General features: G+C 50.2%; 2 non-coding genes across 2 annotated transcripts; one reads left to right on the top strand and one right to left on the bottom strand.

Moving 5' to 3' along the window:
* The first annotated feature begins 15,379 nt into the window (after positions 1-15,379).
* Positions 15,380-15,451, top strand: TRNAG-UCC. The gene has a single exon. It is a non-coding gene; the product is annotated as a tRNA-Gly (tRNA).
* Positions 15,452-16,866: 1,415 nt separating this feature from the next.
* Positions 16,867-16,939, bottom strand: TRNAI-AAU. Its single transcript has one exon. It is a non-coding gene; the product is annotated as a tRNA-Ile (tRNA).
* Positions 16,940-20,828: the final 3,889 nt, after the last annotated feature.

Below are 20,828 nucleotides of genomic sequence, written 5' to 3'. Positions count from 1 at the left end.
TTTGTTTCCTTTCCATTTTGGACATGCTCCCACCCAGCTGGAAGCTCCCTCTGCCAGCCTGACCTGCTCCCTCCTTCCCTGCTCCCCCTGACATTCCTGTCCTACTGGTGACCTCTGTTCCTTGAGCTGAACTCCAGTGTCTTTAGCTGCTCTAGCTTAATGGCCCCAGTAGTCACAGAGCCACCTGCAGCTTCTCTGGCTACAGCCATGGAGCCAGTTCCCAGAGGCCAGCCTTAGCCACCTGCAGCTACTAGCCGCAGGAGGGGTGGCAATGCCAGGGCTGAGCATGCTTGAACCTTGCAACGGCAGCACTAGGGACTCTAAATCCTCAGCCCTGGCCCTAGGCAGCTGCAGACTCTGGAGTTAGGCACTTCCCTCCTCTAGGCCATGGCTTTAAATACCTGCGATTCCCATCACCTGCAGCAGAGGCCACCAGTTCCCACACCCCCCTCAGCCAGCACCTAGTCGTGCAGAAAGTGCAGCCTGAGTGATTTTGGAGGCTGGGGTGGCAGGAGGTTCCCGTCCCTGAGCAGCAGCTCTGCAACAAGCTCACGTGCTTCCCAGTTGGGACATTAGCCGTTACTGACACGGCTTGTCTGTGTTCTTTTTTTTATCTCATTGTTAGGTGTGAATAGTATGAACTGTTCAATAGGTTCAATTAGTTGGTTAATAAGATGTTTATGAAGTAAATTGCTGGCTTTAAAATAAGATCCAATCTGGAGCATATGAACTATTGACCCCTGGACTCCATCTCCGAGAGGGGACTTGTTTACCATCAGGGGACAGGCTCAAACCAGTCCAAACCGTTTTTTCCCGCCAAAACCAGCCCTCAGCGTTCCATCTCCTCAGCACTTTTCCCGCCACAGACGTGATATAAGGACGTGCTCAGCGCCTGCGCGGGGCCGTCCCCCCCAGCGACGGCCCCTCCACGGTCTGGTCTTCCCAGTGCTCCCGAGCCAGAGAGCGATGAACCCCCTCGGTCCCGCCGTGAGACTGAGGAACAGGAGGCCTGTCACCCCCATTCCTGCCGTCCTGCATCCCTGCCGTCCTGCATCCCACGGAGCCCCCTGGGGAGTGAGAGACCCCGGCGGGGGCACTGGGGCTGGGCAGGAAAGTGACTCTGCCCCGGGGAACCTGGGAGAAGCCTCAGAGCTGCCTCAGCCCCAGTGGGATTTGGGGGGCAGAGACTGGGGCCTGGCGGGGGGGATCCCCTGTGGTGTGGGGGGTGATGGAGGGTGTCAGGCAGGGAGGGGAGAAGCTGGAGTTGTAGGGAGGGGAAGGTCGGTGGGACGCGGGGGGGGTTGAACTGTCTCTGTGCAGCCAGGAAATTCCCGGGGGGGGGAAGTGGCGGGTGGGGAAAGGGGGGAGGGGGGTTAATTGGATCCTGTCCCTGTTTGTGCCACTTGCCTCTCGCCCCCGATACAAATTCTCTCTAGTTCTGCCCCTTTTCTCTCTTAGTGTCTCACACGAGCTGTAAAATCTGGGGCGATTTCCCCCCATCCCCTCCAATGATCAGCTCTCCCGTCCCCCCCGATTTCTCCCGTTCTCCCCATGAGTCTCAAACGTCAGTTTAAAATCTTCTCTAGTGAGGGGCATTTTCCCACCCGTTTTATCTGCAGCGATTTGTCCTTGTTTAGGTGGGAAATTGTTGCCCTGAGTCATTCCCCAGCACATGGCTGCCCCTGGCGTGGGGGTGGGATGGCTCAGTGGTTGGAGCACTGGCCTGCTAAACCCAGGGCTGGGAGCTGACTCCTTGCGGGGGCCATTTGGGGATTTACTTGGGGATTGGCCCTGCTTTGAGCAGGGGGTTGGACTAGACACCTCCCGAGGTCCCTTCCAGCCCTGATCTTCTAGGAGATGCCTGTTCTCTGCCAGGGCAGGGAAGGGAGGCGCACGTGTCCCCCATGGGGACTGCCCAGACCCCCGTTTCCGAATCCCAGTTGCTGCTCCCTAACTACCAACACAGTTGCCCCCAACCATCAGTTGCCAGTCACCCGCCCATCCCCCACTGCTGCCCATTTCCCTCATCCAGGAACCTTCCAGCTCCCCCTCCCCCTCCCTTGCCCTTTTAATCAGCTCCTCAAAGGGCTCCCTGCTGCCCATGGCAATGGTGGGGGTGGGGGGAACCATTACTTTGTGTTTATGTATTGGACAGTCGTATAAAATCCAGTCCAACAGTCCCCCTTTTCCACTAGTTCATTAACAGCAATATAAAATCCCCTCAGATCTTGGTGTTTTTCTCTCATGGTATCAAATACGCAGTTTGACACATTTTCTTTGCAAATCTCAAAGATTAATATAAAATACCCTAAACGTTTGCCCCACTGCTCTCTAGTTGTCTATTTCTAATTGAATATGCCCTGAGATTTCCCTGTATCTCTAATTCTAAAATACCAAGAAAATCTCAGATTTACACCTTTTCTCAGATTCTTGAACCTGGATATAAAATGTTTGCAAATGTTTCCCATTTCCTCTTTATTCATTTATCAAATATTGATGTGAAACACTCAGATTTTGCCTCCTATCGACAACTGATATAAAATCCCTCTGATTTTCCACTTTCCTTTCTATAATTTGCAAAATAGATCCAAAAATCTCTCAGATTGGGAACGCTTTCATTTCTGAACGTTGCTCTCAAAGCTCAGGTTTTGCCTCTTTCTATGTCATTATCAAATGTCAGTTAAAAATCCTCTCAGATTTGGGGCTGTTCCCCGTGTTTCTAAATCCCAGCAACTTCTTCCTTCAAGGGAACCTGTAGCCCTGAGTCCTTCTCCATCCTGGATGTTGTAGGGGGTTAACTTGCCCAGAGATCATCTTTCCCGACTCCTTTGCGAATCATTTGTTCCCTCCTTTACCTCTGTTAAAATGTTTGCAGAAGAACGAGACCAGCCAGATATTTAATACCCATCAAAGCCAGAGGCCTCCCCCTGTTTGAGGATCAGTGGTTCCCAGCCGGTAACAGAAGAGTTGGCTGGACCCTTTTCTTTTCTCCAGCTGGCATGGGATGAGGAGGTCACTCTGAGTGCAGTGTGAGTTAAGAAGTATCCCAAGCCCCATGGCAAATGGCCTCTGTGAAGGGTTGCTTCCCCCAGTGCTAAGATGTAGCCACCTCTGGGGTGGATCCATGGTGGCCATTATTTGCTAGTGACAGGCATGGACATTTCTTACCTATTTTGTCCCTCCAGGCCTTCCATACTGCAGTTCAAGAGACTTCCCCCAGGGCTCCCTCTGCCTGTGTGACTGGCCAGCAGGGGGCGGTGGTCACTTTCTATCCACTTCTCAGGCACTGTGAGGTAACAGTGTTGCTGGGTGGGGGTGGGGCTGTGGGGGGAGATAGCAGCTGAAGGGGGATTGTGGTGGGGGAGGCCTCTGGGTGGCTGGGCAGGGGGTACCCTAGTGAGGTTGGTGGGTTCTGGAGATTTGGGGTTTCAGGGGGTGGGTGTGATGTGCCCAGCCCTGAGGCTGTGGGTCCTGGAGGTGGGTATCGCTGGGGGCCTGTTGGCTGCAGAACAGCCGGGGTGGGCGTCTCTTGGGGAGGCGGGACAGGGGGTTAGAGGGAGCCTGGTGCTGTGCCAGGGGCTCTGTCTGGGCTTCCCCCGCAGACTCCTGGGATCGCTGCCGTGCCCAGTGCACAGAGTGTGTGTGGGAGAATCCCCGGCGCTAGGCCAGGGGGTGCCCCTGTAAAGCATCAGGGGATCCCGCAGGGGGGAGGAGGGGGTGCCAGGCAAAGGGCAGGGCAGATCCTGCTGGAGAGCGGGGGGGTGGATCCTAGGCAGGCAGTGAGGGACTGAGTTCCCAGTGGGGGTCCCTTTTGGGGGGTCTCTGGCTGTTGGGGTCTCTTGGTGGGGGGAACCCTTTGGGATTCCCAACCTGGCAATGAAGATCTAGTGGGGGTTCTCTGGCCGGTGGGGCTCTGAGGGGTATCTGAGGTCCCTGGCCAAGGACTCTGGGGGCTGGGTCCCAGGCAATATCTGGGGGGGGGCTGGCTGGGGCTCTGGGGGCTGCTCCTGACCTCGCTTCTTCTCCCTGATTAGCTTATGCCAGAATCCTGGCTCCAAGCACTGCCCGACATTCCCCGGCCAGGCCCAGTCACTGTGATAACTTTCTAGCCACTTATCAGACACTGTGAGGTGAAATCACAGATTTTTGCTCTTCTCCCTTCTTGAAAACTGCAGGAACTTCCAGTTCCATTGTCCTAGATTGTCCAGTCCATTGTCCTGGATCTGGGGGATGAGGGAGCGGGGAGGGGGGTCAGCGCTGCCGCACAATGGTCCCTTCCACAGCGTTCTGGACTCATTCTTTCTGAACTCTGGTTTCATTGAGACCATTGTTAATCCAGAGTCACTGTATGTAAAGACAAGGAGTGACTCCGGATGGACAGTGGGGCAAATGAGATCAGCAATTCTCCCTGTGAGGAGGGGCTCTCATTAGCTGCTCTCCCCAGAGAGCTAAAGGAGGGAAGCTGCTCAAACGCTCTGTCCCTCTCTGCTCAGGATACTGGGGTTCAGCTTCCTGGGTCAGATGCTGCAGCCTCCATTGTGATCTGGGAGACCAGGCTTAGCAGCTGCTGCTCCCCCAGCGGGGTTCTGTGCTGGGATGTGACCTTAATTAAAGCTGCTTCTCTGCCCAGCCCATGTGATGACTTTCTCCAGCTGGTCCTAGCCCCCTAGGGCAGCCCTGGGCCCTGTTAATACTAAATTCTGAGCCAGACTCTCCAGGTAACTGAAAGACCTCAGGGAAAGTGCTGGGGTCTGGCATGAAAGTGACTTTGCACAAACAGCCCCTCCTCATTTCTCCTCCCAGCAGCAATTGCCAGGAGAAAATCCAGCCCTGGGAGAGCAAAGCCCCCAGGAATGGGACTTTCCCAGCCAGAGGGGCAGGGAGAGAGGACAGGGGAAGGAGAGACTGAAAGGGGCAGTGGGAGAAATGAGGGGGGAGAGATTTCCAGCTCTCTAGTCCGCCCAGACACATGTATTGCTGCATCCCTGGGCAGAACCACTTTCCAGTGGACAAAACAAGGATCAGAGAGAGGAAAAGCCAGTTCCTGACTCCATATGCCCCCTGCTGGGGTGTGGCTGCCGTGAGATCAGTGTCCGAGGGAATCCCCCACAGTGACTCCTTTGGTTTCTAGCCTTGTGTTCAGAGACTTTCTTACGGGGTGAGGGGAGGGAGAAGGGAGGTTAAAAATGTGTCTGTGGGCTTAGCCTGGCAGGAGGGGCCAGGTCTACATTGTAATAAACAGATTGAGCATTTCCCAGCATGGCAGAATCTAGGGTGCCTGTCTGCAGGGAAAGGGCCTGGGGGAATTCTGATGTGAAATTAACTAAAACTGGTTCTGAAACGCCCACAACTGCCCTTCTCCCCCAGACAGGCTGCAGAATGACGTCCATGTTTTGCTCCAGCTCATCCCAGCCTGGCGTGGGACAGGGAAGAGAAATGGCTGCAGTGGAGCCAACTCAGGTAGAGATTATCGGGAGGTTGCTGGTGGGTTCCTGCTGGAGGAGAGGGACAGCAAATACACCGGAGATGGGAAGGTTTGCACAGTCTGGTTTGGAGGTTGGAGCGGGGCAGGAAATGCACAGGGTGGGGAAAGGGAGGAGGCCAGGGTGTGGCAAACCTGCTGGGAGTTATTTAATAAGTGGCCTAGATTCTAGGAACAGACCCAGGAGGTTCGGAGGTGGAAATGCCCTAATTTGTGAAGAAAGAAATTAGCCCACCTACATGGAGATAGTCAAACCGACCAGACTCCCAGTGCTGGAGCCTGACCTCACTAACCAGCGGCTGCTGTGAGATATGAAGGGGGCACCCATGAGTCAGGCTTATTGGAGCTACCTCTCTCTTCATATCCCGCTCCTCACAATGGGGAGGGTGTTGGGCTTTCTACCAGGGAGCTCTCCCTGGACCCTGCTAGGGGCTCCATCTCCTGAATCAAGTCGGTGGCCAGTAGGCGTGTGATGGATCTGCTGGGAGAGACAAGGGGCTCTCTCTTCGTCCCCTCACCCTGGTATTTGCTGGATATGCTGAGCAGGGTGGGGGTGGGACTCTGTTGAGTGGGATCCACCCATAGCTTCCATTTGATTCGCTCCTCTCTTCCAAAAATAGTGGGGCTGTGAGTGGGGAAAGAGGTCCTGAGTGTTGGACTCTTGCTCTTTCAGGGGCTGGTGACCTTCGAGGAGGTGGCTGTGCATTTCACCAGGGAAGAGTGGGCTCTGCTGGACCCCGCTCAGAGAGCCCTCTACTGGGATGTCATGCAGGAGAACTATGAGACTGTGACCTCGCTGGGTAAGGGTTCTTGTCCCCTCGGTTCTTGGAAGGGGAAATGAAGAGTTAAGGTTCACGCCAGCCCCACAATGCCACCTCTACTCTCTCCTGTTTCTGCATCACCCCAATATGCCAGTGACACACACACACTACCAGAGACCCTCCCATGCTGCAGAACATGTCTTAGGTTGGACATTAGGAAAAACTTTTTCACTAGTAGGGTGGCGAAGAACTGGAATGGGTTACCTAGGGAGGTAGTGGAATCTCCTTCCTTAGAGGTTTTTAAGGTCAGGCTTGACAAAGCCCTGGCTGGGATGATTTAGTTGGGTTTGGTCCTGCTTTGAGCAGGGGGTTGGACTAGATACCTCCTGAGGTCCCTTCCAACCCTGAGATTTTATGATTCTTAACACTTCGGGAACACAGCAGAGGAGCAGTATCACACAGTGTCAAATATCTCCTCTTTACTCAAGTAAAACTGGGGGTTAGGTCCAGCATAACGAACAGAAGCTTCCTACCCCCGGCCTTCTCTCAAACCCTGAGCCTTGTCTATCCAAACCAGAATGTGCTTGGGGTGTAACAAGTAGGCGGCTGGAGTCAGAGCTGCCGGTCCAGGGTTACTTATCACACACACACTCTGTGCGTCCTTGAACGCTGGCTGGGAGTATCCAGACAGGGGATCTCCAGCAGCAGAACACTGAATCTCACCCAGTATTACAGATGACACAACTCCTCACTGCTCTGGATTGCACCCCAGCATGTGAAAATGGCCTAGGTTGGTAGTGACATTTCTTGAGACATGCAGAGTCTTGCTCCCATATCACCAGGTGTAATAACAATAACAGGAAAGGCCGAATATGGAAAACTGATTGTTCAGCTTGCTTTTGACCTGCATCATATTTTGCAATATATTCCAAATAAAGAAATTAACGTGCAACGTATGTGTCATTGTTTGGGGTTTTAAGCTTTAAAAGGCTTGTGTGATTTTTAGCTCAGAGGGACAGTATTCCAATAGCTGTTGCCCCCTGCGCACATTTAACCAAGAAAAGAGCCTCAGGCTGAGCTGATTCAAAATCAATCGTGTGGTCGTTTTCCACAACAGCTTCAAGAGGTCCCTGTGATGGAATGTAAATGTCTTCTTCCCACCTTCCCCCTGCAGGAGAATGGCTGTTTGACCAGCTGTTTGCCTGGCTGTCTCTGAGGAACTGCTCTGTGGGTGTTTCCCAGAATTGTAACTTTTTCAGTAATCTCATACTCTAAAATCTCATAACTTTACATACAGTGTTACTACACGTTTTAACAGGAGGATAATATTCAGTAGATTATGCGTTTTCAAATGATACCTCACAAGCCATACTGTGTACAAAATTGATCATAATTTTCTAGATGAGTGAACACAGGGGTATAGACTGACACAGTGTCTGTGTGTGTGTTCCCAGCAGATATGTGGGTATTTCAATCCCTCATAAGCACAGTGTTCGGCATCTTCAAGGACCTGGGGAACTGGTCCAGGGAGTTCACTGGTTTACCAAGTGTGACACTGTATGGAATTGTGAGACACTTTGGTATTAATAATAAAAATAATAATATAATCTGATAAAATTGCAATGAATTGTGCTAGATATGCCATGCCAAGTGTCAGTGAAAATGTTATGATTTGCCAAGTATGATAATTTTGTTTCTATGTTTGTATCACCTTTGTATTGTGAGTTATAGATATGTGGGGTATATCTGTATTTCCAGATTTGTGCAGTGTTTCTGGGTGACACCCCCAGACATATTGGCATCAACACTGCTTAGCCTGTTTGATGGCCCATTCAGTGTCATCAGCTGTACAATGAGCCCATGAAAAGGACCAAGGGAATACACCTATTGAGTCAGCAAGACATGCCGGGGTATGCCTGTGTAATGAGAACTTCAAGGCTTTTCCATGCCACGTGCTGTGAAGCTTGTGTTTGGGACACAGGAAGTACAAGCCACATGGCAAAAGGAATGTAAAGGGCAGCTGCATCCTCTCCATTTTGTCTTCAATCCCCTTTCCTGCCTCTGGAGCAACTTCTCTACAAACTGAACCCTGGAACAAAGGACTGAATGACCTATCCAAGCTATGGATGTGTTCCAGACGGACTTTCAAGCCAGCAACTCACCAATACTGCTAAGAACCTGATATATCCATTTTGGAATGTATCTCACTGCTTTCCCATTTAACTTCTTTCTGTCTTACTTTTGTTTAAACCTTTAGTTTAGATGCTAAAGGATTGTCTGGAAGGATGGAATTTTGGGTAATATCCAAACCTATACTGACCTGGTGATGTGGCTGACCCTTTGGGGTCAGAGGAACACTTTGTTTATGTGAGCAGAGTTTTTAAATAACCTCTCACTGTACTGGACCTCGCTGCTGATTGGGAGTCAGAGAACTGGGATGCAATAAAGGGGGCTGTGTGATTTCTTTTTTCAGCTTCTTGATAACCCATGTGGGAGATAAGAAGCACAGTTGGTGACTGGTCGGTGAGTTTAACTTCAGTGTTAACCATCAGTTTTGGGAGCATCTTCTCTCCCTTTTTCAGCCTGCCCTGATCTTGGCATTTTCAGTGAGAACTGCCCCTGGCCCACCAGGTCACACTAAGCACTGAAGTTAAATTAATAGAATGTTTTTTTATGACCACGTCTTATGAAATCAACTGAACTCCTTTGTTTTCTTTCATCTGAGCAGGGTTTCTAGTTTTCCAGCGTGATGTGATCTCCCAGCTGGAACAAGGGGAAGAGCCATGGGTCCCAGACCTCCAGGGTTCAGAGGAAAGAGAGATCCTGAGATCTCCCTGCACAGGTGAGGAAACCTTAAACCACCTCAGAATCTGTAAGTGCCTGAAGGAAACATCTGGGATGCCCAACAAAGCCCTTGGGAAGGTCTCTCAGTTCATTATTGTCCCTTGCAGGGGTCATATCCTCAGGGTACATATAGTTCATGGCTTCCTATAGATCCTAGCAGACACCAGGCAGTAGCTTCCTCCCTTCCCCCTGCGTATTTGGATGGGATGTGAAGGCTGAATTCATCCCCCTCCTCTCTCCTATTTGGGGGAAGAGTTTGGGGGAGTTCAGCTCCTGATTTTTATTTGACCTGTCTTCAGCACTTGTTTTGGTTTGGTCTTCCCCTTTCCATCCCTGTCTGAGGTTTCTGTCTCTGTCACAGCAGGTGATGCAATGGCATGTGAGAAAGAGGAGCAGAATTCTCAGCCTGAAAATGTTGAGCCAGTGGGTAAAAAGAGAACATTATCTCAAAGATGGAAAAGGAATGTGTCCAGGAGTCATGAGCAGGGAAAATCCTGGGAGATTCAGCACAGACCAAAAACAGATCAAGGAAACCAGCCAGGGAAGAAAGTGGATAAATTTATTTCCTGTTGGGGAACTCAGAAGGTCCTCATGGAAACCACAACACAGCAGGATATCCTCAGGCGAAAGAGAAAAAATACATGCAGGGAGTGTGGAAAAACCTTCTCTCACAGCTCAGCCCTTTCTGTACATCAGAGAATCCACACAGGGGACAGGCCCTATGAATGCAGTGAGTGCGGGAAAACCTTCAATCGCAGTTCGCACCTTATTAGTTATCAAACAATCCACAGAGGAGAGAGGCCCTTTTAATGCCGTGAGTGTGGGAAATGCTTCACTAGAAGCTCAAACCTTTCTAAACATCAGAGAATCCACACAGGGGAAAGGCCCTTTGAATGCCGTGAGTGTGGAAAAAGCTTCACTCAAATATCAGACCTTTCTAGACATCAGAGAATCCACACGGGGAACAGGCCCTATGAATGCCGTGAGTGCGGGAAAACCTTAAATCGCAGTTCGCACCTTATTAGGCATCAAACAATCCACGGAGGAGAGAGCCCCTAGGAATGCCGTGAGTGTGGAAAATGCTTCACTAGCAGCTCAAACCTTAGATTTAATTTACCCTGGTTCCTCAACTGTTGCTACAGCTCTACTACCCATCAGTACAAAGACTGAGAGAAATGGAGAGTTCCAACCATTATCCTTTTAGTATCCTATTGTTCCTCTCTCTGTTTTTTGTGCTGGCCTTTCTATTCTATCACTTTCTGCCTTTGTTTAGTTGGTCACAGTTGGTTTCCATCACTCACGTTTGTTTGTTTAAATCTGTATCCGTTGTTAAATAAATGTTTTGCTTGTTCGATAACTGTACTCAGGTGCTGTGTGAGATAGAGTAGCAATGGTCCACAGTAAAACTAGTAACCTGGGATACTTGGGGAAGAGAGGATCTGGGATTTCACCTGGTATCTGGTGATCTGGGCTGGACCCCAGAGGGGGACACATTGAAGGAACTCAAGGGTTAAGGTGGCTGCTGTAGCTCAGAGGAGGGTCCTTGAGTTCCAGCAGGCTGGTGAGTTTGGTCACTAACATCCAGCTGCCAAATGCAAAAGTCCCTCTTCCTTGTGGCAGGTGGCAACAAGGAAACTCACAGCCCTTAGCACCCTGAGAAGGGTCACAATGTGTCTCTATGTTGATCCACCTGTCAAGTTCACACAGGGAAAGCTCCTGATAGCACAAAACTCTGCCCTATGAAATCATGGAACATGTGCTCTTTGCTCTGTGAAAGCATGTAAAGAATCCAAGCGCTGGAGGACAGGGTTTGGGTCCAGAGCGACCTAGACAAATTGGAGGACTGGGCCAATAGAAATCTGAGGAGGTTCAACAAGGAGAAGTGCAGAGTCCTGCACTTAGGATGGAAGAATCCTATGCACTGCCACAGCCTGGGGACTGACTGAGTGAGGGGGGTTTGATAGCAGCCTTCAACTACATGAAAGAGCAGCAGTGTGGGCTTTCTCCTGGCCACTTTTTCTGGGCTGGGCAGGCATCCTGGAGGCCTTTCTAGAAGAGCATTGGGAACTGAGTTAGAAAATCCAATGTGAAAACCAGAACCTCAGGTTTAGACTCATTTATTTATAATATTAAATCTTCAATTCTAGTGTCACAGTCAATACAATTGCTTCAGCCTGATAGTTGCCCAAAGGGAAACTTAACGTCTCTCCAAGGGGAGTGGGGAGAAAACACTTTTCAGAGTCCAAGAGAGACAAGGTGGGTGAGGGTAAGAGCTTGCAGAGGACCAACCTCTGTTGGTGAAAGAGACAAGCTGTGGAGATAACCCAGCACCCTTCTTCAGTTCTGTGTAGCCTGGAAGCTCGTCTCCTCCATAACCAGCAGTTAGAACATAAGAACAGCCACACTGAGTCAGACCAGTTCATCTAGCCCACTCTCCCGAAAGTGGCCAATGCCCGGCGCCCCAGAGGACCCCTGCGGCCAACATGGATACACCACCACCACAAACAAGGTTAAAAGTCAATGCACATGGGAGAAGCATCTTGTGTTTCATTCCTTATGTCCTAGTCCCATCATGTGGCCATTTCCTTTTCTTCCTTTGTGTTAAAAGCTTTGGTGTTTTGCACAGAAACATTATTTCCCCAGGAGAGACCCAGGAGTGGGGGCTGCATTCCTGTGCCAAACAGTCACTGGAAGGGGGCAGGCCAAGGCCTTTAGGATGAGGCATCTGTCACTGTCAAAAGATCATCTCCCTCCTGCAGGTCACTGGCAGCCTGAATTTATTCCTTATCCTCCCAGAGTCTGGGGGCTGGAATCAGCACTACCCAGCCCCTCCCTATGTAGCAGGAACAAACACAAACCTGGTCTTTAAAACAAGCTGTCCCCTTCCTTCTCAGGGAAGATTTTTCTGTGATTGAAGTTGAGCTTCAGTTCCCCTCTCCTGGGGTGGGGCTGGTGTGGGGCCAGCTCCCAGTGAGATCTGTTTTCACCTTTGCCCCCTTTCAGTCACTCTGGGATCCTAACTCTGCTCCCAGCTGTCAGGCAGCTTCCAGCCCATCTACCCTGCTCATTAACTCTGTGGTCATATGTCACTCCCTCTGCCAGCACTCACAGCCTGCAGGAAAGCTACTCCTGCCAGATGCATTGGTATAGTGGTGTGCATAGGTGCTTTCTAAGCACTTAATCTGGGTTTTATTCCCAGTCAATGCAATAATGGCTTTTCTCTTTTCTTGTTTCCTCATCTGGAAGTGGTACAATTTCAGTCACATTGTGTTACAATCACATTATCTATAGAATGAAACAATAAATGTGTCAAAGTCCAGCAGGTCATACAGGATGGAGGCACACAAGGGGCTGGAATGTGTCATCTGAGAAAGACAGAACCCTTGGAAACCTGCATCTCCCATCCCCTGGCCTTGCGTGTTATGATTCCAGCTGCGTGAGCTGTTTGTAGGATGTTCCGGCATGATGGGGAAATGAAGTTTTGAGTCAGTTTTTGCTCCTGCAGATTCCTTTGCTGTTATAATTATAATGACATGAACAACAGGGAGGCAAAATAAACATAACCCCCAAATTGCAATACAGGTGGGGAAAGGGAAGATCATGGTTAAGCCAAACATGTCAAAATAAAAATTAATACTAAAAAGGTGAGGAGGGAAGAGATCAGGTATGTGGAGATCCCCTTGATATTTCAACGCACATTATTAGAATCTAAGTTCAGACTTGACTCTGGAAAACCTGCAACTTCCTGTCTCTCTGAACACCTGTGATGAGCAAGATTGAGTTGGGACACCTGTTCTGCTTCAATCATTTATTGTCTCTCTGTTCTCTCCTTCTTCTCCCCCCAATTCCTCGTCTCCAATGTCTCTGCCTTTCTCCTCTTGCTCCCTCTGCCCTGCCCTTTCCAGGAACTCACACTCTACAGCATTTAGGACAAGCCAGAGCTCCCATGTTCTGCACATTATCCTGTGTCAGAGGACGTGGGACCCCGGTCAGAACCAGTCACCTGATCAATATGACCCTTTATGGGCGACTTCTCTGCCTGCTCTGCAATTTACACACACCCCCACTGAAGGGGATGGGGTACAGCTCTGACTGAGAGGCCCCACAGGAGAAACTTCAGCCCAAAGACAAATTTGTGTGAAATGCTGAGAAGTGAAGAGCCCCCCTCCCTTCCCCCCAAATCCCCAGAACTCTAGTGTCACGCCCATGGCACCAGCACAGGGAACCCAGTGAAATGGGGTTACAGAATACAAGGGGGGAGGCAGCAGGGAGAGAGGTGACAGGGACTCTCTCTTTTTCCTTCTCTCGTCACTTTCTGTTCTTCTCTTTCCTTCCAGAAACTGCAGTCACAGCAGGGAGGGGTTTGTCTCCGTGTCTGTCACAGAGGTGGTGGAAGTGATGGATTCTGTGACTTCCTGCCACCTCCGTGACTTCTGCAGTGGGCACAGTGGCTGACTCCAGGGCCACTCAATCAACTGGCTCCAGGGAGCGCCCAAGCAGCGGCCAATGCAGCTGGCCCTGGGGACCACTTGACCAGTGGTCCCGAGGGCAGCAGGAGCAGCCACAGCTTGGTGGCCTCTGGCAGCACTTCTGGGGTGGCCAGAGCAGCAGCTGGCCCCCTGGGGCTCCCCCCTGCCCTAGCAGCAGCTGGAGTGGCAGCGACTCTCAGGGCTTCTCCCCTGGTAGCTGGTGCTCATTAGCCATCAAATAAATCAACACGCTTCCCCCTGCAAGTGGATTTAGCCCGGGACCCTCAGAGTCAGCAGCTCTTACACCCCCCACTGAGCTCTCTGGCCAGGTGTCCTAGTGCCGGGAGCCTCCGATGTAGATCCTAAAATAGCGTTTTTGCACCAGGGGCGGCTGAAATTTTGGACCAGACATTGTAGCTCCACCGTTATTTTACTGAATTGCTTCAAAACAGCAAGTGTAGAAACTCTCCTAAGTGCCAGGCTCTCTGCCATGGAAACAGCTGCCCCTGCTCTGCAGGAGTCTGTGCGTTCCACCCAGCAACGTACACACCTGCTCCGCACTGAAGGGGGGTCAGACAGTGATGGTAACGCACATCTTCCGACTAGTAACCCAGGTCCCTTTCTTTAACCCAGGACGTGCCAGTCATCTGTTAGCCATGGTGTTATCTTCATCTTCAAATACCTCTCAGGACATTGAACAGAGGAAGTGAAACCCCCTCCCCCGAATGGCTCCCTGTTGAGGCGTTGTACCGGACCTGCCCCTGGAGACTGTCTGGTTTTATACTCTTAGAGCTTTTTCTCTTCAAACCCCTTATCCCAATCTCTGGGCCAACCTCCGCATTTCAGAGTTTAGAATTTACTCTCATCACCCTCCTATGGCACGTTCCATGTGAATTGGGCAAAGCAAGTGGGGGAAGCTCCGTGGCTAATGAAAACCAATGCTCTGGGTGAGGCCTGAACTCACACCCACAGCTGTATTTCCCCCTGCATGAGCCACTATAGGTGCTTCTTAGACAAACTTTGGGCTGTTGGTGGTTATGTGTGTCTGTGCTTCACCACTTTGGCTGCTCTGTGAAAAGCTGATGGTTCAAACAGAAGCTGGTGGTTTTTTGTTTTGTTTTAAGCAATTAGAGTCTAGTACATTTTAACAGGCAGAAAATGTCCTATTCTGGTCTAGCCCCATTTGACTCCTTCTGTCCATCTTCTTCCTTCCCCCTCAGTGTCTTTCCTTCCCCATTGGGGACATGCAGAGATGAACCCCAGTCAGTCTGTGTCACAGAGAGTCTGTATCTCCTAAGGAATGTGGGTGAAGGATTCCAGCTGAATTAACGCCGCTCACCTGGGTTAGAAACATTTGTTTCTTTTGAGCAGATAGTGGGAAATGGAACATTAATTCAGACCCAGGAGGCAAGGCAGAGGCTTCATGCTCTTGATCTCCATGAAGGAAGAGAGGATCCCCAGGAAGGAAGAGCGCTTTAGACTCAAGCTGGGGTCTCCTGGAAGTTGGAAAAGACCCTTGGTCACTGAGGATCTCATGGGATCGTGCTGCTCCAGAGGCTCGAGAGTCCTGGGTGCGGGGAGGGTGTCACTGCACAGTCTGAAATGGAAGGGAGGACCCTGGAAGGGAAGGGGAGGAACAGAAAATGGAGAGGAATGAATCAGAATAAAGGACTCTTCTCTCTCCCCTCCCTGACCCAGCAAGAACTGTTATCAGTGGGGAAACTCCCCACGATGAATGGCAGAGACCACAGAGACATTTGCCTCATGCTGAGAAGTAAGGTGACCAGACACCAAGTGTGAAAAATCAGAGCATTTCCCCAGATGCATTGGTGGTATAGTGGTGAGCATAGCTGCCTTCCAAGCAGTTGACCTGGCTTCAATTCCCAGCCAATGCAATGATATGATGATTCCTCCACTCGGAATTGGTTTAATTTCAGTCACATTGTTTCAGTTTATCAATGGAATGAGAGAATCAGTGTCCCAAATCCCAACAGATCATTAAACACCCAGTGGAGGAAGAAAGGGGTGGGACTATATAATAAGCAGTTGGAGTCATCCTGGTATTACAATGCTTGGTTTATTTTTTTTTTTAAATTCCTTTACTTCCCTCTCCCTTTTAGACTCAGAGCCTTTAAGGTCAGAAGGGACCAGTGTGATCATCTAGTCCTACCTGCTGCACCTTGCAGGCCAAAAGACCCCACCCACCCACCCACTCCTGGAATAGACCCGGGAGGGGAGGCAGCTCCGTGCTCTGCCCCTACCCCAGGCAGCACATGGAGGCCCTCTGCTCCCCTCCCCAATGGGTGTGCAGAGATGTGCCAGCAGCACTAAGGTGGCTCCCTGCCCACTCTGCCTCCATCCCTCCGTGCCGCTCCCAGAAGTGGCTGGCATGTCCCAGCCTCCCCTTGGTTGGGGGGAGTGTCTCCACGTGCTGCCCCTGCCCCGAGCACCAACTCTGCAGCTCCCATTGGCCAGGAACTGTAGCCAATGGGAGCTCTGGGGGCAGCACCTGCAGAGAGCAGCACATGGAGATCCCCTGGCCCCACTCATCTAGGAGCTGCTGCCAGAGGGTTGTGTGTACCAGTCACATTGGGAGCTGCACCACCCCTCCTGCACCCCACCCCCACCCCCAGCGCAGACCCCACACCCAAATTTCCTCCCAGTGCTTTGCTTGTCTTCCTTTCACCAGAACCATCCTTCTTCTCCTGGGCTGCAAATAGCCACCACTGGGAAGACAAGAGGCAGGCACAGGATTCTGCAAGGTAAGTGTCCCACAGCGCCGTGATGGACGGTGCGATGAAGGTAAGTCTTCCCGAGGTACGATGGAATGTAATGCAGCGAACCACTGGCCAGGCGGTCGGGACGAAGGGCATTCACTGGAGGTACAAGCTTGTGAGTGACTCCTGTGCACAGGGCCCCTTCCCCTTTTAAGGACCTGCTCCTCATGGCCTGCGACTGGAGATGACTTGGCTGCATCTGGTGGGTCACACTCCACCTTGGGCAGTGTCCATGCTCTGGGTGTGTGATCACTGCCTAATGAGAGTCCCAGACACCTTGTCTATCTAGCAGCTCTTCTGATCTTCCAGCTGTTCAACCAGCCCCTTCATCACACAAGCATTGCAGGAGGGAGCGGGACGGGGAGGGGGAGGGGGAGGGGGAGGGGGAAAGCCACTTCACAGGCATTCAGAGAGGGAGAGGAGACAAAAATGGGAATGGGGAAAGTATAACAGACCTATTGAGCATAGAAATCACTGCTGCTCCTACAACAGCAGGGACAGGCCACTAGGAGCTGGGAAAAATTAAGCCCTCATGTTTCTGCCTGGTTTTGAACCAGGGACCTTTTGCATATTAGGCAAACATGATAACCACTACACTACAGAAACTCTATTGCAGGGCTCTGCCCCTCTCTTCATAAGAACAGAACAATGGCCAGACTGGGTCAGACCAAAGGTCCATCCAACCTCATATCCTATCTGCCAACAGTGGCCAATGCCAGGTGCCCCAGAGGGAGTGAACCTAACAGGTAATGATCAAGTGATCTCTCTCCTGCCATCCATCTCCACCCTCTGACAAACAGAGGCTAGGGACACCATTCCTTACCCAGGTTGCCTAATAGCCATTAATGGACTTAACCTCCATTAATTTATCTGCAAAAATAGTGAGGAGTACTTGTGGCACCTTAGAGACTAACAAACTTATTTGAACATAAGCTTTCGTGGGCTAAAATCCACTTAATCAGATGCATACAGTGGAAAATACAGCAGGAAGATATATATATATACAGAGAACATGAAAAAATGGGTGTTGCCATCCACACTATAATGAGAGTGAGCAGTTAAGGTGAGCTATTATCAGCAGGAGAAAAAAACTTGTAGTGATAATCAGGATGGCCCATTTCCAACAGTTGACAAGAAGGTGTGAGTAACAGTAGGGGGACAAATAAACATGGGGAAATAGTTTTACTTTGTGTAATGACCCACTCACTCCCAGTCTTTATTCAAGCCTAATTTAATGGTGTCCAGTTTGCAAATTAATTCCAATTCAGCATCTCTCGTGGGAGTCTGTTGTTGAAGGTTTTTTGTTGTAATATTGCGACGTTTAGGTCTGTAATCGAGTGACCAGGGAGATTGAAGTGTTCTCTGGCTGTGTTTGAATGTTATAATTCTTGATGTCTGATTTGTGTCCATTTATTCTTTTATGTACAGACTCTCTGGTTTGGCCAATGTACATGGCAGAGAGGCATTGCTGGCACATGATGGCACATATCACATTGGTAGATGTGCAGGTGAATGAGCCCCTGATGGCATGGCTGATGTGATTAGATCCTATGATGGTGTCCCCTGAATAGATATGTGGACAGAGTTGGCAATGGGCTTTGTTGCAAGGATAGGTTCCTGGGTTAGTGTTTTTGTTGTGTGGTTGCTGGTAAGTATTTGCTTCAGGTTGGGGGGCTGTCAGTAAGCAAGGATTGGCCTGTCTCCCAAGATCTGTGAGAGTGAGGGATTGTCCTTCAGCATGGGTTGTAGATCCTTGATGATGCACTGGAGAGGTTTTAGTTGGGGGCTGAAGGTGATGGCTAGTGGGGTTCTGTTACTTCCTTTGTTGGGCCTGTCCTGTAGTAGGTGACTTCTGGGTACTCTTCTGGCTCTGTCAATCTGCTTCTTCACTTCAGCTGGTGGGTACTGTAGTTGTAAGAACCCTTGATAGAGATCTTGTAGGTGTTTGTCTCTGTCTGAGGGGTTAGAGCAAATGCGGTTGTATCTTAGAGCTTGGCTGTAGACAATGGATTGAGTGATGTGGTCTGGGTGAAAGCTGGAGACATGTAGGTAAGTACAGCGTTCAGTATGTTTCCGGTATAGGGTGGTGTTTATGTGACCATCGCTTATTAGCACAGTAGTGTCCAGGAAGTGGATCCCTTAAGTGGACTCGTCCAGGCAGAGGTTGTAGGTGGGATGGAAATTGTTGAAATCATGGTGGAATTCCTCAAGGGTTTTCTTTTCCATGGGACCAGATGATGAAGATGTCATCAGTGTAGCACAAGAAGAGTAGGGGCATTAGGGGACGAGAGCTGAGGAAGCGTTGTTCTAAGTCAGCCATAAAAACGTTGGCATACCGTGGGGCCATGTGAGTACCCATAGCAGTGCCGCTGACTTGAAGGTAAACATTGTCCCCAAATGTGAAATAGTTATGGATGAGGACAAAGTCACAAAGTTCAGCCTCCAGGTTTGCTGTGACATTATCGGGGATACTGTTCCTGACGGCTTGTAGTCCATCTTTGTGTGGAATGATGATGGAGCATCTACATAGCCAGACAATCCTGCTGTCAGAGTGCCAATGCCTGAGATGATGGGGCGTCCAGGATTTCCAGGTTTATGGATCTTGGGTAGCAGATACAATAACCCTGGTTGGGGTTCTAGACTGTCTTATTGCTAAGGGACAGAGAAACTCAGCCAGCCGCAGGGGGTGCAGAACACCGTCCTAGTGTGGGGGTGACAGCGCCTCCAAAATCCTGACACCCCTATTGGTTCCACTGTTGGTTGTTTTCCTTTTCCGGTGGGACTTTGGGCAAGTTGCTCCCCCCTCTAGGGCTCCGTCCCCAGCAGGCAAATGGGGATTTCGTACCTTCCCACTATTGGAAAGTGCTGGGAGAATCCCCCAGCCAAAGCTGCTCTGACAGAGCTAAGCAGCATCTGACCATTCAAGGTCGGAGTGCGCTGCCCAGGAGGAGGAGTGTGTGGCTCTGGGGTTTCACTTCAGCCCAGTCTAGAAAGAAGGGCCCAGCCATGGGGTTTGGCTCAAGAAGACCAAGTCTCCAATTTGTTACGGGTGTTTTGAATTCCAATCCTGAGCTCCAAAGTGCTTGGTGTCATTTGCACATTTTAGAAGCATGCTCTCCACTCCATTTTCCAAATCATTCATGAAACTATTGAATAGTACCGGACCCCGGACTGATCCCTGCCGGACCCACTAGCTGCCCCCTCTCCGTTGGGCAGCCAAACCTGGAGAGGGGCCCTTGGAGTCTGGGCTTTCAACCAGCTCTGCACCCACATGACAGTGATTGCATCTAGACCGCATTTCCCTCGTTTGCTTGTGAGAATGTCCTGCGGGACTGTGTCAAAAGTCTTAGTAACCCCGAGATAGATCCCATTTACTGTTTACCCACCTCCACTAGGCCCAGAACCCTGCCAAAGAAGGAAAGAGGCTGGGTTTGGGATGATTTGTTCTTGACAAATCCATGCTCACTCGTCCTAAGAATCAAATTATCCTGTAGGTGCTGCTGACAAACTGAGTGTTTAAGAATGTATTCCAGTATCTCTCCAGCTATGGAAGTGAGGCTGGCTAGTCTGCAAGTCCAAGGGGTCTCTTTGTTCCCCTTTGAAAGATAGGTCCTGTCTTGTTCATGGATGGGAAGATGTTCTTTTTCAGGGATCTCAGACGAGAACTGGGGCACAACACCTGGTTTGTTAAGGCCACAAAAATGGAGGCAGGAACCTCTTCTCTCCTGCTGGCAAAGAACCCCAGGTACCGAAAAGACAGAGACTCACATCCCTGAATGGGCTTTAGAAAAAGCAGTGGTTAAAAAGTTTGGCCCCGACCATTTCTTATTTCCGCAGACTAGACATTTTAGCAAACTTTAGAATTCCTTGGGGCTAAACACCGTGAAACTCCCCTTTCTCCTTCACAGAGGGCTTTAACGCCCCTTATCTCACTCAGGCTCACGACTGCCCAGAGCTCGAGAACTGTTCCTGTTCCCACTGGACAGATGGGGAGGAGCCTGAGGTCCAGAGAAGGGAAATGACCTACCCAAGGGCCTACACCGCAAGGCAGTGGCAGAGCCAGAAAGAGAAGCCACCAGTTCCGACTCCTGACAGACAAAAAAACTCCAGAGGCAGGGATAGATCCCAGGAATCGAGATGGTGGGGAAATTTCATTCAAACCGTTTCTGTCAGAAAATCCCATTCAGACTAAACCAGTTTGTTTCTCGAAATCATAACAAGTGGGATGAAAGTTCTTTGCAAAAAGATTTTGTTGCAAAACAAAAGCATCTCCTGTTTGTCACAGTGTGTTAGATTGTCTCGTCACACACAAAGAGGAGACACTTCGATCTCAAACATTAGATAAGATGCTTCAATCTGAGCTAAGTCGTTGCTGCTCTTAACAATTTAAAAATAAAAAAATACAAATAAAATAGACTGTTTCAGCTATTCTATTATGTCATAATCTGCTCTGAGTAAACGTGATAGGACACCTCATATTATGCACTACTCCTAG

The sequence above is a fragment of the Mauremys mutica genome, unplaced genomic scaffold (assembly GCF_020497125.1).
Source record: "Mauremys mutica isolate MM-2020 ecotype Southern unplaced genomic scaffold, ASM2049712v1 Super-Scaffold_100046, whole genome shotgun sequence".
NCBI lineage: Eukaryota > Metazoa > Chordata > Testudines > Geoemydidae > Mauremys > Mauremys mutica.
The sequence above is the reverse complement of the archived record's forward strand: the minus strand, read 5'-3'. Positions and strand labels throughout refer to the sequence as shown.